Source organism: Gallus gallus, chromosome 5 (genome assembly GCF_016699485.2).
Source record: "Gallus gallus isolate bGalGal1 chromosome 5, bGalGal1.mat.broiler.GRCg7b, whole genome shotgun sequence".
NCBI lineage: Eukaryota > Metazoa > Chordata > Aves > Galliformes > Phasianidae > Gallus > Gallus gallus.
In genome coordinates this window covers 330193-344129 of record NC_052536.1, presented here as the reverse complement: position 1 = coordinate 344129, position 13937 = coordinate 330193, and the positions used below count along the sequence as shown (strand labels likewise).

The window sequence follows — 13937 nt, the reverse complement described above, 5'->3', positions numbered from 1 at the left end:
TAGGACATTCTACTTCACTGCATGTTGCTCCTTCAAAGCTTGCAATAGCTCTGCAAACAAACAGTTAACAGCCTTCTCCAGCAGAGCAGTTAAGGGTATGTTAGTTTCATAATGCATTTGGATCCAGATGCCAGGCACCATATGACAAACTCAGGCACTCAAACAAGCCAGCAGGATGAGAAGAGTGCTTAGCATCTTGTACTACAGCATCAGACGTAGAGCAATTGCACTCGGAGGAGACAGGACGCGTGCTGTACTATCAGAGAGCAGAGTGAGATCCAGTACACGAGATTTAGGTGTTCAGGTTTCCAGTGGACAAACTTTCCCATTTTTTCCTTAACTCCCATTTCTTCACACTCAAAGGCTCACAGCGAAATAGATTCTGCTGCAGGCAAATTTTTAAGGTTTTTCCCCCAGATTTCTCTTCAGAAAAAGGGAAGTCACCAAGTGTTAGCTTGAAGCTGAAGGGATGCAGTTCTAACCAGAAGTATCATAGCCATTCCCACCACCATCCTGCATGTTTGTTTCAGCAGACATGGACTTGAATGACATTATCACGTATGTACAGCGCAGTATAGAGAAGATACCTGCACAAAGCTTCAAGTTATAAGCTTGATTTACTCAAGAAGAACCTGTTCCAGCACGAATAAACATCCCAAAGCTATCCACATATCTCACAAGTCTCGATGTCAGAGTCCAGATATCATAAAGAGGGTGGTGATGTACTGGAACAGGCTGCCCAAGGAGGTTGTGGATGCCCCACCTCTGGAGGCATTCAAGGCCAGGCTGGATATGGGTTGGTGACCCTGCACACAGCAGGGGGGTTGAAACGAGATGAGCATTGTGGTCCTTTTCAACCCATGCCATTCTGTGATTCTATGATAAAGGGCACTTTCATAAACCCCAAAGTCTTCCTTCTAAGAGTCAGCCAGCCCCACAGCTCTCTAAAAGCAGATGAGAACAACTCCACTGCTCCAAGCATCTCAACGACTGCCTTATTGAACACAACCTCCTCCAAAACTGCTGCTGAATCCAGCTCAGGAGGTACTTATCCATCTGCTGGATCACTGTCAGAATCTGACCGTCAGCTGTAAGCAAGGACTGCTAATTGCCACCTGGGTGGCAAGTTGAAAAGTGAAGGCTTCTCAGACGAAAAGCAGATTCCCCAGCACAGAAACTACCAGAGCAGTTTCGACGAGTTTCCAGAGTAGCTGTAAAAACTTTTTGCTGTGCGAGGAAAAAAGCCCCAGGCATCCTTCCCCCAGCAGCAGGGAGAACAGAATCCCCTCTGGTTTAATGTAAGAAAGATCATGACACTGCAGGCAAGGCTGTAAGTGACTCAAAGCCCCCCATCCCCTACCCAAAGCCAAGCAGCCTACCAAACATACTGGGGTTTATGCCCTCGAACGTTAGCAGTCCTGCAGTTCCTGCAGGCCTCCAAGCTTGCCTGAAAGGCATCTGCAAAAGCAAAAAAGACTGATATTTGCATTGTTTTTGGAGAGTTTTCTAAGTCACGGAGGCTTGAAGGAGCATGTGAATCCTGTTTGCAAATTCATCCAATTCTACTGTAACACAGAAACCAAAGTGACCTAGTTTTGAGGCTCCATCTCAAGATTAATTCACTTCTAGGATGAGGCTGCACCTGAAATACCCCTGTGCCCATTTTTGTCTTTGGTACTGTGAAAAGCCATTAAAACATCTGCATCTTCAACACCCTGGGACTAAAGCTCGCATCTCAAGGATGCAAGCTCCATTCCCACTGGAGGAATACTTCTGACCTTCTCACTTTTCCCCCCTGAGCAGCACGTTTCTTAATTTTAACCACTCAGATCACAGCGTTGCACAACTGATCCTTCCTAGGGCTCAAAAAGAGGAACGGGCAGACGCAGCAAAGGGAAGTTTGCCCTTTTCATTGCTCATTTCCAGCAACGACTAAGCTATCAGAAGACATAGACCTCCCAGTTCATGAAAACAGTTCTGCAGGCAGTGATCAAAAGGACCTAATCCAGTGCCCTAAAATGGAGCTCTGATCAAACCTCATTTTACAGGACAGCGCTGCCGAGGTTGGTGCAGCAGTACGTAGTTCACAACACCAAGCCCAGAACTTTGGCAGCATACTGCAAAGGGAGTAAAGTTCTACAAACACAGCAGAGATGGCGAGCCCCAAACGGTGATCAAAAGGGGAATATCCATCCTGCCCCTCTCTGAATTTTGGTTACAGAAGTTCTGTGCTACATCCCTCACCTACAGTGGTGTTTCTTTCTGGATCCTGCCCGCTAGCCATCACAGGGCTGCTCGTCTGCACATTCACCAGGCTGAGCAGTAATCTGATCAGCAGCTTTAGGAACCCAATGCAATTTTTACGACACGGAAAGCTAACACCTAGGACCACGAATAGCTTCACCTAGCTAACGTTTTCTATTCTAAAGCCTTTCCAGCGGTGACCAATCCCTCCCCAGCCACACACGAACCTCCTGAACGGTGCAGACAATTCCCCACGCATTCCACTGAAGCAGATGTCATAAAAGCCAGAGATTAAAGACTTTGTCTTTGCAGAAGCCGCTTCCTACAGTTTCATTGTCTCCCAACCAGGGCTATTTTTAAAACACTTTGCCCGACCGCAGGATCTCCGAAGCTTCTCCTCACTCAACCAGAAAGCAGCAGGCAGCCGGATGCAGCCACGCACCCCCAAGTAACACAGGCTTTTATCCCGTCACCTCACCTCGGCAGAGGTTACACTTTCGGACTGAACCCTTTTCTTCCAACAAACCACCAAGGAGAGAGACTGTCTGCTTCCAACACACAACACTTACACCAGCGTACGTTCTACCTTCCCGCTCGGAACCGGCTCTGAGCACCACGCCGCATGCACCGGGACCTGCAGAGCCAGCAACCACCGGCTCCACGCTCCCCATGTCCCAAGCACACGGGCAGGCAGGCAGGCAGGCGGCAATCCCCGCAACGCTCACAGCACGGATTCTGGAAGCCCGGCAACGCCCCGGCTATAACATCTCGGTGACGCATCCCTTCAGAAGCAGGCACATCTCTGACCTTAACTACAGACGGGGCTGGCCGCCCGCTGTGGCAGACGCATGGCACAGGAGCGCTCGTGGTGCTGGGGAACTTCTCCAGACGCCGGTCCCTGTGGAGATGAGACGAAGGCTGAGAGACAGAGCCCGCGTGTCACACCCACAGCCCTCAGCCCACCTCCCTCCGGGCGGGCAGCGACAGCGCGGTGCCCCCGAAGCCGCCTGCGGGAAAGGACCAGCTCCTCCCATAGGGCCACATCGCAGCGGCGTCCCCGCTGCGGCCTCCGGGGCTGGAAGCCCCAAAGGGCAGCGGCGACAGCCGGTGGGACACGGCGAGCGGGGAGCCGGGAGCAGCCGCAGCCCCGACCTCAGCCGCAGCCCCGACCTCAGCCCCAAGCCCGGTCACCTCAGGGCTGAGGGCTAGAGGCCTCCCAGGCCGGCACCTGCCGCAGGGGGGCACCTGCCGTGAGGCAGGCCCCTCCGCTGTCCGCCCGCCCCTGCCGGGGCCGCCCCCGCCGGCCCGTTACTCTCCGCCGCCCGCCCTCACCTCCGCGCCGCCTCCAGCGCCGCAGGCCCAGGGCCGCCGCCGCCGCCTCCATGCCGGGGGCCTCGCGGCCCCCCGATTCTCTAACACCGCCTCCGCCCGTGCATGGGCCGCCCCCGCCCGTGCCGGGCCGCCCACTGCGTCAGCTTCGTAAGGGCCGCTACGCAGCCAGCGGTCGCCATGGAAACGGCCGAGGGGAGCGGGAAGGCAGAGGAGGCGGCGACGCCCCCTGGCGGGGATGGGGCCTTCCTGCAGCGCCGGGGGAGCGGCCCCGCCTGGGCCGGGGGCGGTGCTGAGGGGACCGTCGGTTTTAACCGCCCTCAAACGCAGCGCGTCCCGTTGCGCTGCTCTCACATTGGGCTTCGCGCTTATCTCCCGCAGTCAGTCAGCTCCCCGAACTCCTCCACGAGGATTACGATAAAGCCATCCACGCATATCTGCTGGGCACGGCTAAACTCAAAGGGGAAGGCAAAGAGGGCGGGCCGCGAGCCATAGCCTCACCTCAGTGTTCACAGAGCCATGGGATGGTTGGGGTTGGAAGGGGCCTTAGGGACCATCCAGTTCCAACCCTCTGCTGTGGGCAGGGTCGCTACCCAGCAGTCGGGGCCCCACGTAGGCCTGGCCTTGGGCACATCCAAGGGGAGGGCATCCCCAGTGTGGTATGATGGGGGGTGTGCCCCAGCACCTCGCCTGCTGTGCGTCTCACTGTGGGGAACCGACTGCATTTCCATTGAGAATGACCTGCAAATCAGAGCAACACGGCACTGCTGCCAGTGCCAGAGACCACCACAGGGTCAGGATTTTGGAAATGGAAGCGATAGGATCTCCTGGCCACCGTTGCCATTGCATCAAGGGCCTGTCCGCGCCTTCCCTGGCCTGCCGGCTCTCCACCACCACCACATCAGCTCCATCATCTGCCACCAAAGTGCTTCGAAACCAGCCCCTTTGAGCTGGAGCTCGCTGTGGGCACCAGGTCCTTCTCTATCCACCCCCAGAGCTCCCTGGAAAGCTGCTCAGCCTCCACGCACACAGAAGGAGCTGCAATCCCCGCCGCCACCTCCCAGGAGAGATGCTGAGGGGCAGAAATGGGAGCTCCCACCCGGTGGGGCACTGGGGACAGGCGCTGTGGAGGTGCTGGAAGCACACAGCCAGGCTCCTCGCATGTCACACTGGAGGGCTGCAGGCTGCTCCGGAGCTGAAACGCCTCCCAAAATCAGGTAGGGCAGACCAGCATCCCTTTGCACGCAGTGAGGAGCATCTGTCAGGCACACGTGTGCTCTCGGTTGTTGCACTGGCCTTGACAAAAAAGCCTTGAAGCAGTTTCTCCCCCAGGTTGCGCTCAGCAATTCAGCACAACCCTTTACTGCTAATGATTCCAAGCACAAACTCATCCTCCAGCTGCTTTTCTAAATCTGTGCCAGATCTAACTATGGAAGCCAAGCCTCAAAGACTTGCTATAAATCCTGCCAGCGCTTCCCCCTCCCAAGGACATTATCCAGCATTACCCAAGCTGTGACTCTTCAGCCCCAAAATTTCTCACTGGTAAATAGCCATCTCCACTGAAGAGGAACATTAAATAACGTTTAAGTGGTGTTTTCCTCACTGCTGAGGCTGGCCCTGCGATGCTCAGGGCCTTCTCCAGGCCACCAGCTTTTGGTGGGCTCTCCCCCCTGGGAGCTTTGGGTGGGGAAAGCGGTGCTGGTGGATGGTGGTCCCTTAGCCCCCCTCCTCCTGGAGGAGCCCTCAATCTCAGCACGGGTTTTTTTCTGCCCTGCTTTTGTTCCTCCTCGCTGCTCAACTCTCAAATGCCCTCGGCTCCATCCTCCTCGTTAAAGCCTCGCTCGGAAAGGTAGCTCCAGCCCAGAAATGAATCAGAATTTGTAACGGGAGCTTTAGGGGCGTGGGATGGACTCGCCCCCCAGGCAGCGAGCTGGACTCTTCCCAGGGCTCTGCAAAGGAACACCAGCCAAGACACAAAACGTGGGAAGGTAGCCCATGGGCTTACCAAGAAGAAGCTGCTGGTGGCTTGCAAGCCTCCTGCAACGGCAATCAGAGCAGCAGGAGAGAAAAGTCTGCAGTTCAGCTGTGTTGTGCCTATCAGTGCTGGAGAGAAGCAGTGGTAAGGGAGCACTGAGCCTGCTGCGTGCTCAGCCAGCAGCCCCACAGCCTCCCAGGCTCTCCAGGAGGGACCACGGGCACCGCTGAGGGATGTGGGCACTGCGCAGAGGGTGCAGGTGCTGTGTGGAGGACGCCGCTGCTCCTCTGTTGCCTCATCTGGACATCAGTCAGATGCAATTCAAATCAGCAGATGGAGCCAGGGCACCGGGGTAATTCCATTAGGCCATATGCACTCTCATCTCTGCTAGCTTGGGAACCCGCGCTGGTTCTGGAGGTGGTCATTAGCGGGGCTTGGGTGGCTGCGCTGAGCCAAGAGGTTGTTTCACATCAGGGATTCCTCTCTGCCTCTCTCCTGGCTCCTTTCCCACTCTTCACACCAGGCCACCCCTCCATAATCAAGGACCTCTAAGACCTTTCCAACACACTTGGCTTCGGCCCAGCTCCGCTCAGATGGAGGGGGAATCTCTGCTCTTGCCTGGAGAGTGCTTCCCAGCTCGTGCCACTTCCTCCCAGCTGCACCAGGCACTGTGAGCAGCCCAGCATGCAGGTGGAATGGGGGCCTCGGGGCGACGCAAATGGTGCTGCAGAGACCGATGTCCCAGAATAATTATCTCACAGAGAGGTTCCCAGTTTTCCCTTGCAGACGGCAGCTCCAGCAGTACGGGTAGCAGAGCACCACTCCTTCCAGCACAGATTGCTCCATACTTCCAGCAGCAGCAATATCAGATCTGTGCTCAAAGCCCCGGATGGCCTTGGCTTTGGGGAGGGGCTTCCAGGAACTGCCCTCACTGCCCAGAACCCATTTCTGATGGCAGAAGAGCAGCAGCACCCCAGCTGCTCCTTCCTTGGGTGGCTCTGGGGGCATGGTGCAGCTGGAAGAGCCAACGAGCCCCAAGCAGCCTGGGTAAGCAGCAGGGCTGCTGGGCGGATGTGCAGCACCTCTGGGGTGCCACATTCCTCTGCCTGGTCCCCCTGGGAGGAAAATGCAGCACGAGAAGCGGGAGGGTGAGGAGGTGTGGAAGCAGTGTGGAGGTGCTGGGTGTGTGAGTGCTGAGAGACGGGGAGCTGCGAGCAGCCTGAGCCCCAGCTGTGCCCACGCACCTCCACTGCTGCAGTTTTGTTCTGCAAGTCACCAGCTCAGTATACACATCATTAGCCAAAGCAGCAGCCATCAGATTAACACAACGCAGCTCCAGCTCTGCTTCTCCGAAGCCACATCCCTAAAAATTAGGGTTTGGTCTCCCTGAATGCTCCCAGAATGTGAGCAAATGGAGCTACGTGAGCAGGGTACGTCCCCTGCGTGGGGCATCGCGCTTCGAGGTGAGGGCAGTGACAAATCAGGGATGATCTGGAGAGCGAAGGGAACTGAGAGGGGGGCTGGTGGTCAGGATCTGCTTTGGGTACCCACTGAAGGAGAAAAGGACAAATGGTTACTGAGGGAAATGGGACAGATGGCTGGCATGGGAACTCGCTGACTCCTGGAGACTTCAAACTCTTTTGAGGGGGGGTGGCAGAGGAGAGCAAGCAAATATGCAGCAGCAAGAGGATAGCTACTGCCTTCCTCCACCTCCGAGTGCCAGCGCAGATCGGTTATTAATGGGAAAGGTCAGATGAGCCACGGGAGACACGCGTCAGCTCATCAGGATCTCTGGCCCCGGCAGCCCAGCATCACACCGAGGGCAGGGACACGGCACAGCCCCCCGACATGCCTGTCACCACCGTGCCACAGGGCAGGGCAAAGTCACGGCCCCGAGAGGCAGTGCTGGCTCTGGGAAAGGGGCCGTCTGCAAAACACCATTGCTCCTGGCCGTGCTGTCTCCGAGATGCATTCGCACCTCTCGTTGACATTTAAAACCATCTGAGCCTTTTGGCTTCTCGCTGCTGCCGTGCCGGTGCCAGGTCTTTTCTGGCTCTCGAAGCCTCCCAGCCCATCTCCCTGCAGAGGCAGCCATCCCAACAGGTCCCCGAACTGCAGCAGCGGGGCGAGGAGGAGTGGGGCGAGGGCGGGAGGCTTTGCTGCAGTGTCATCTGCTGGGGTGGGAGAGGTGCCAGGAGCCTGTCAGCTCCTGACGGCCATAAACAAGTCTCTGAAGGGAAGAGCTGAGGAGCAGAAAAAAAAGGCTTTGGCAGCACAGGCGGCGGAGCTCAGGCTGAGCCATGCGGTGCTGTGGGGCTGAGCACAGCTCTGCGTGCCTGGGGATTGGGGAGGAGAGGTGCTGCAGGCAGAGCTGTGGGGCTGAAGGGCCTGAACCGAAGGGGAGCCACCCCAAAGGTCCTGGAGGAGCTGCAAAGCTCAGCAAGCAGGTACCCAAAAGGGGCACCAACCAGGCAGCTGGGGACAGTCCCAGCAGCTGGAGGCAGAACCGAGAGGGCAGCTGAGCTCAGAAGGATGCAGAACATGCCATCGTTGCTCCGCATCTGGTGTGAGACAGCCGCGGGTCTCCAGGGAGGAGGAGGATGGTGGGGATGGGCACCAGCTCACCCCGCTGTGTTGCCTGTGTAGGCAGCCCCACCACCGAGCCACGCTCAGAGTAGCTGCACATGTCAGCAGCTCCCGTACTGCGTGCCAAACTGCCGCTGCTGCTGTTGAGATAAACCCACACAAACAAACAAACTCTTTGGCAAGCCAAGGAGATGTATTATCTCACACTGCTCACGTGCCACGGGCAGCCCGTGCTCCAGTTTGTCCCCTCCTGGTGGCCCTGCTGGGGTGGAGAAGCCACAGGCACATCATGTCCCCTTGCAGCAAGGGGGGCGCAGTGGGCACAGCCCCCACTGTGCCATGTGCCATCAGCTCAGGCGTGCAGCAGGCAGCACGAACTGGGAGGCTGACACAGAGCTGCCTTAACAGCAAGGGAATAAGTCTTGCAGAAGACCCTGTGGGAGCTCCAGCACAGCTGGCTGGGCTTGCAGAAAGGCTCAAGTATTTTTTTCCTAAGTTCTCTCCCCCCGCTCCATTACCACAATACCAAAGATGATAGGGAAGAAAATGAAGGTGTCCCAAGCTATCTTTTCCCTGTGCCCACATCCTCCGGCACCTCCCCTCCCACACAGGGCACTGCCATGGCAAGGGAAGCCCCTCAGCTGGGACAGACGTGCTCTGTCCATCGCTGGTGGCCTCGGGGCTGGGGACAAGCAAGCACTGCGGCACCAAGGCTGACAGCTGCCTGGCACTGGGCACAGTGAGTCCAGCTGTGACAGGGCTGTCCTGCAAATGAGCCTGGTGAGAGGTTAAGAGCCTGCTTTTCAACATTAGGCTGGTGTAATTACTCACATCCTAAAAGCCCTGGCCTCAGCTGCTCGCGGTGACACCAATTACACACCCATGGCCGCACAGTGCCAGACAGCTGCTGCCAGCGGGTCAGCCAGCATCCTACTGCTGCTCACAGAGCACAACGTGGGCACTGCCAGCCCCAGCATCTGCCAGCATCAGGGCAGCTCATGCCACCAGCACAAGGTTATACCACAAGAAGGGCTGTGCCCCGTGCAGGCCAGGGGAGCAGGCTAGGGAGGGGGCAAGGGCAACCTCACCCAGCACTCATCCTCTCCAGCAGCGAGGCTGATGCACCACATCTCCATCCATCCATCCGTCCATCCATCCATCCATCCATCCGTCCATCCATCCATCTGTCCATCCATCCACCCATCCATCTGTCCCTCCTGGATGCTGCCATGCATCCCACTTCCCAGCGCCAGCCCCCATGTTTTCCTCCTTGCAATCCCACCCCCTGCCTTTCTCTGCCCCCCAGAGGTCCCCGCCTCATCCAATTTCCACATCCTCGTGTAGGTGTGCTGCGGAGGCAGCGGCAGAGAGCGAGGAAGCTCATTTAGCCTCTCGCACTGCTGACCTAGATACGCCACCGTGCCCGCTCCCCTGCCTCAGCACCTCTATAATACCAGGGGAGAGGGGCCGGCTCTCTCCATCCCCACAGGGAACTCCTTTTACCCTCTGGAGCTGCTGCTGCTCGCTGCCCTGCTGCTGCCCCTCTCCCACCCGTGATCCCAGGGACAACGGGGACCTCGGTGCAAAGAACGTGGGCTGGGATGGCACAGGATGCGGTGGAATATTCCAGCACCACCACAGCCTCACCTCCTCGTCTTTGGCTGCTGCTTTTTAAAGCCCGCTTCCCCCTGGGATGAGGCAGCTCATTTAGACAGAGGTCGGTCTCTCTGGGTCAGGGCTGAGAAAGGCTGCAAATGGGACAGATTGCTATTAAAAGCGGCTCACCACCGCCTTCCCGCACAGCAAGGTATTGATTTTTCCTTGCATATCTATAGCTGGAGGCTACGGCATAGCAGGGACAGCTCTGCCTGCATGCCAACAGCCGCCCCTTCCCACCCAGCATCCAACCGCTGGGCGCAGCGAGCAGCCCCATCCCTCCTCCTCCTTCGCTGCCAGCGGCGCCCACTGGCAAAGAGGGATTCCCGGAGTGGGCACAGTGGGTTCTCCTTGGATACCACCGCATCTCTGCCCCCAGCCTCCCATGGAGCAGCAGCAGCCCGATGGGACGGGGACACCCGCATCCACCCGGGCATTCTCACTGCGCCGCATGGGAAAGGGGGTCCTCTGGTCCTCTCCAGGGGTCTGGGAGTCCCGATTCCCCCCTCCCGGCCACGCAGGGTGTTGGTGTCCGGTAGTTCTCAGCGGGAGCCGCCAGGAGGAGCTTTCAGACCGCGCCGCCCCCCCCCGCCCCCAGGCTTATCCCAGTGCCGGCGATGCTCCTCGGAGCATCCCTGCGTACCCAGGGCATCCTGGTGCTGCTGGAGCACCCCTGCACGCCTCGTGCTCCCCAGTTCCCTCATGCTCCTGGCACATCCATCTGCTCCTGTGCCTCACGGTGTTTCCAGCGCTCCCACTTCTCCCAGCACAGCCCGGTGCTTCTGGTGCTCCCAGGGCTCGCAGAGCTCTTGCAGCATGCTGATGTTCCCAGGGTTCCCGAGATTCCCAGCGTTCCCGCTTCTCCCAGTACTCCCAGTGCATTTTGCTGCTCCTGGGTTTCTTTGTGCTCCTGCCACACCCCCGTGCTCCCGGAGTTCATTATATTCCTGCTGTTCCCAACACAGCCCAGAGCTCCTGGTTCTCCTGGAGTGCTCCCAGGATTCCCAAGTGCTCCCGGAGCATCCCAAGGTTCCCAAAATTCCTGGTTCATCACGGCGCTCCTAACAGCATCCTGGTGCTCGTAGGGCTCCCGGTGCTGATGGTACTCCCGATTTGCCCCATTCCTTCACACTGATCTCCAGCCCTGCCCTCCCAGAAGGTCTGGTGGGGGGGTCCCCACTCATGGGCAGGACTGCCCCATAGCTGCCCCACAGCTGGAGGTTCCCCTCCCCCCCTCGCCCCCACAGCACTCCACACGTGAGGCTTTGCATGCCTGTCTCCTCTGCACCGGGGCTGGGGGTGACTGGTTCCTCCTGCCACCTTCCCCAAAATCCTTCTAAATCTGGAGCTGGCGTTGGGGGTGGGAGGATTTGCGTCAGCGGGTGACACTCAGCCGCGGAGGGGGATTCCGTCAGGGAAAGCAGCTGCAGTTGACTCACAAAGGGAGAAGCTCCCCGGGTTGGGATGGGGCCCACGACAGCCCTGGGATGTGCAGAGAGGGTGAGGATGAAGAAGCAGGGAGTGAAGCCTCTGGCTATGCTTCCCGTGCCGCAGCTCCAGGCCACTTTCCAGCTCTGGGTCTGCACCAAGCCCCTGGCCCCTCCTGCCCACTGGGACCTCACCAGTTCCACACTTCACTTAGTTTGGCTGAGCCCCGCCCCACTCCTCCCTCTGCACCTCCTGCAGGAATTGCCTGCCTTGGGGTGTGTTTCTGCTGGCTGAAAAGGAGCATGGGCTCACCCACACTTCGAACCCAAATATATTACAAATAGGGCCAGAGGCACTTTGCTTGGATACTCCTCAGAGGACACGTTCACCATCCCAACCCACTCCATCCCATCCCATCCCATCCCAACCTACCCCCTCCCCATCCAATCCCCATCCCATGCCCATGCCCTTGCCCATCCCCATCCCATCCCATCTCCATCCCACCCCTATGCCATCTCCACTCATCCCCATCCATCCCCATCCCATCTAAACCTTCTCCCATCCCACCATGTCCCATCTCATCCTGCTCGATCCCCTCCCATTGCATTTCCTCCCCTTCCATCCCATCCCAGTCCCACGCCATAGCCCATAGCCCATCTCACCCCACATCCCACCTCATCCTCTGCCTATCCTGGTGACTTTCTCCCCAGTGAGTAGAACAGTCTGACCCCAAGATCCCAAAGGGCAGAACCCTGCTTTGTCCCCAAGCCAGAGGGGTCATTCTGCTCTTCCCATTGGGGACACGCTGCCTCCAACAAGGGTATGGCATAGGAGAGCCCAGTTAAGTACTAGCACTGCCCCATCCTGAAGTGCCTCCCCGTGCTGGCATGGGGAGCCCATCGGTGGAGCAGGAATGGCAAATCCTCGTGCTGCCCCAAATTGCACACTGCTGCTGTCCCCATAGGATGCCCCAGGGCTCAGAGCTGCCTGGGTTTTCCCGTTCCCTGCAGGTAGCATAGAATGCATCTGCCCCCAGTGAGGCTGTGGGACCAAGGGGCTCTGCCCCAAGTGCCACTGCCACATGTCCTCAGATGCCACAGCCCTGCAGGGTTGGGCTGCATGGGTGCACCAACAACATCATCTCCATCTGCCTGGGTAGGGTCCAGTTCCTTAATGAATGTGCCTCGGTACCGCTTGAAAGGCATAGCGCCGCTCTGCCCTCTGCTCTCTTATCTCCTCCATCAGCGATTGCATTTAAGGAGGCTATTAGAGGGGTTTGGCACAACCTGTTCTTAATAACCATGGCCATTAGGAACCTTTCTGCTAAGCACATTACCCACTGCGCTCCCTGCAGGCGCTGCTCCTTACCGGGATGAGACGTCCAAACCCCTTCCTCACATTCCCAATGCCTGGCTGCACCCCCGCCCCCCTTCCCCCCACAGTTGGGCCAGGCTCCTGCCTCCACCCCAACACTGGAGGTGCCAAGGAACCCAGACTTGTGCCCACCGCCTGGTGCCCCACGCCCAGTTTGTGCCTGCTGCCTGGTGAAACACCAGCGGTGGTGAGCGGGATCCATTGCTAATGGCACAGCCTGGCTGCCGTCTGCCCACCCTGCAGTGTGCTGTGGGATCTCCTGATGGGACTAAGGGCATACCTAATAGAGGGCAGCACTCATTATGGTGCGCCTGCTACTAATGGCACAAGTGCAGAACACGGAGTGCTTTAGCTGGGAGGGCAGAGCAGCACGGGCAGCCGTACCCAGCACTCCAGGGCCAGCATCACCCCCAAAGCCTTTACCAGGGGACCCCGTTTCCAGCCCCATGGTCGCATCCCAAGGGCGCGCCATCCCACCCGCGGGTGCTCCCATGGTCACTGGTGCCCGGGACGTACTCGTGGCGCCCAGCTCCCGTGGACCTGCTGAGTCAGGGTGGAGCGAGCACTACCTAATTGATGGCAACCTGACTCCTGAACCACAAAAGCTGTCCTCTAGCGACTGCTGCCCTGCCCTGGGCCCCCTGCCCAGGCGTCGGAGATGCATCAGGCCAGGCGCTGGAGCAATCATCCATCCCTTTATTTCACGGCAAATCAAACAAGGGAGGGCACCGCCCGGCAGCGTGGCACGGCATGGAGTCAGCGCTGGGGGAAGGAGGGGGGAACACCCGCTTGTGGCTCGGTGCTGTCAGAAGGACCAAGGTGGACGTGGGATCCACGAGGCACCGCTTGCCAAAATACACCTTGGGGCTCCTGGGGTGCCCTTCATCCCATGCCTGCTGCGGAGTAGCGGAGTCTCAGTGCTGTCTCGCCAGCCACCAGCTGCCAGGCATGGGCAAAGTCTGAAGCGTGACCTTCAGCCCCCACCTGCTGCCTTTCCCAGTTGGTGGCAGCTGCTACACGAGGTCCCCACGTCAGCACAGCATGGCAGAGCACCACGGTGCACAGCACCGCTCCCACGGCACCCAGCATCGTCCCCAAGGAGGGTCTCATGCTGAGGATGCACAGGGCGAGGCCGGCCAGGAGCAGGCAGGGATTGAGGATGCCCAAGGGACGCACTGGGCAGGAGGGTCACATCCTAAAGCCCCCAGCACCTGCACTGGGGAACCTCTTTGACAGCGGGTTTGCATTTGGCACGCACCGTGCCAAGGGTCTCCCAGCTCACCCGACAGATTTCACTCTGAAATCCCCTCTGTGCCTTCCTGGAGTGCCAACATACGTTGGGTGC

General features: G+C 58.5%; 1 protein-coding gene across 33 annotated transcripts in view; it reads right to left on the bottom strand.

Moving 5' to 3' along the window:
- DAGLA (diacylglycerol lipase alpha) overlaps window positions 1–3717 on the bottom strand; it is a 57153-nt gene extending 53436 nt beyond the window's left edge. For 22 of the 33 annotated variants that reach the window (XR_006939396.1, XM_046942155.1, XM_046942154.1 and 19 more), the window contains exons 1-2: window positions 3577–3717; window positions 3052–3142 (exon numbers count right to left, since the gene is read on the bottom strand). The gene's annotated coding sequence lies outside the window, so the exon portion shown is untranslated. Of the gene's footprint in view, window positions 1–2813; window positions 3479–3576 lie in introns of those variants that run through there. The other 11 variants (XM_046942172.1, XM_046942173.1, XM_046942175.1 and 8 more) reach the window with 5 other exon arrangements.
- Window positions 3718–13937: the final 10220 nt, after the last annotated feature.